The sequence below is a fragment of the Pundamilia nyererei genome, unplaced genomic scaffold (genome assembly GCF_000239375.1).
Source record: "Pundamilia nyererei isolate P.nyererei 1_Seehausen unplaced genomic scaffold, PunNye1.0 scaffold01039, whole genome shotgun sequence".
Taxonomy (NCBI): Eukaryota; Metazoa; Chordata; class Actinopteri; order Cichliformes; family Cichlidae; genus Pundamilia; species Pundamilia nyererei.
The window spans coordinates 41,699-43,539 of record NW_005188440.1 but is presented as its reverse complement, the minus strand read 5'-3'; the positions used below and the strand labels follow the sequence as shown (position 1 = coordinate 43,539).

The window sequence follows — 1,841 nt, the reverse complement described above, 5'->3', positions numbered from 1 at the left end:
TGCTCTCTGTGGCTCCAACACAACTTAAAGACAATCAAAGGTTGACAAAGTTCTCCAGAAGAGCTGTGCAGGAGGTCATGACCTTTGACTTTATTCATTAGAACAAGTTTATTTGAATTTACTGAAAGAGTGGAAGGTTGTTGCTACACCTTGACCTATTTTCGTGTTCATTTCCTGTTACTGTAATACCCTTTGTCACATTGCATATGTGGTCAGATGTAGGTGTTTTGGTTTTGCTAAGCAGAAACATCTGAGACGTGTCTGTAAAACAGGATGTCAAAGCGAAACAAGAGTCAGTTGGTTCAGCTTTGTGGTAGAGTAGAGCTCACCTACAAAGTATTTTGTTCACAATTGCTTGTGTTGAACAAACCTTAATCAGGTTCCTTTTAACCTACAGAAAGAGCAGATGGATTATACCAACCTCAAGCTTTTTAGCTTTATATGGATTTTTGTTCCATCCTGATGATTAGAAGAGTGTTTGAGGGTTTAACAGATTTCCTGAGAACAACAGTAAGTGTTTGCTGTCTTTTTCTAACATCATTTGAAGTCTTTTAGGTAAAAAGATTCAGTTTTTATAGTGGATGTTAACCGTGTAACATTTGAAACATTACATCATTTCTAGAAAACTCACATTTTATTGGTCCAAGATATCAAACGTTGCTTCAACGTCACTTCAACGTCACTTCCATACGAGACGTTACACCGTTGAAGTGTGGAGTTAGACCGAGCGGCTGAACGACAGATCTTCTAACAGTCAGTGACTTTCAGCTTTATTTTAAACCTTAAATTTAAACTTGTGTCGTCAGATTTAAACTCAGGTTCAGTTATTCGGTGAAAATACCGACAGACTCAGACATTTAGGACAAACTAAGAGTCAGATCAGCAGCAGCAGAGACACGGAAATGTCTGCTGTAACTGCGTCACTCTGCTCCACGTTGCTGATGTTCGATGAGGCTTCATGTTTGTCTCTGCGGGTGAGATTTAACTGTTATAAAACAAACTGAGTGTCACTCTGGTTAAATTTGTTATGTTTCTCAAAGAATTATTTTTATATTGATTTAGTTTGTCTGTGTGTGTGAAGGAGACGCGAGGCTGGGTGGGGCTGTGTGGACGTCCGTGTCTGTGTGGACGTCCGTGTCTGTGTGACAGAGACAAAGAAATCTAATGTGTGTGTTTTATTTTCTTTCAGATTTTCCACCCTGGTGACCACAGAGGCCTTCGAGGGTTCCAGACGTCCTTCAGAACAACAGTAAGTGTTTTCTTTCTTTTTCTAAAACTCACTTTTAGTCTTTTAAGCTAAAAAAAAACATTTGATGGTTTCAGTTTACAATTCACCTTAATGAAAAATGTCAAGAGAAAATTTAACAGAAAACCTCAAATTATAAAACTAATGAGACTTTATTCTTTAAATTGGACAGCACTGGATGGTTTACACAGTTTACTAGTTTTATAAACTGATGTAAGCTGCTGCTGGTTCTCAGGTTATGCTGGGCTTACATTGCAATTTTTGGCCCATTTTTGGCCCATTTTGAGCCGATTTTTGAGTCGTGCGACCGTTTTGGTGATCGGCCCGATTTTGGCCTTCATCGTGCGTCGCGCATCGTGTAGTATACGTGGGGTAACGAGAAGCGATTAACACACGATTAACACCTGTTTATTAATTAATTTATTAATTCATATTAACACCTCACGACCAGCTTCCGATCATCAATCGCTTGGTCGTGAGGATGTCACTGCAGCTTCTCACACTGCGCACGCGCAAACATATAAATGTCAGCGAAAAAGACGGCGCAGCACGGCAGTGCAGCCTGTGATCTGGACACAAGCGATGGAGGCACAAC

General features: G+C 40.0%; 1 protein-coding gene across 2 annotated transcripts in view; it reads left to right on the top strand.

Annotated features, from left to right (window-relative positions):
- The first annotated feature begins 311 nt into the window (after positions 1-311).
- LOC102209745 (coxsackievirus and adenovirus receptor-like) overlaps positions 312-1,841 on the top strand; it is a 6,072-nt gene continuing 4,542 nt past the window's right edge. Inside the window, exons 1-2 of one of the 2 annotated variants that reach the window (XR_312502.1) lie at positions 312-753; positions 1,190-1,249. The gene's annotated coding sequence lies outside the window, so the exon portion shown is untranslated. Of the gene's footprint in view, positions 975-1,189; positions 1,250-1,841 lie in introns of both variants that reach the window. The other variant, XR_312501.2, reaches the window with a different exon arrangement.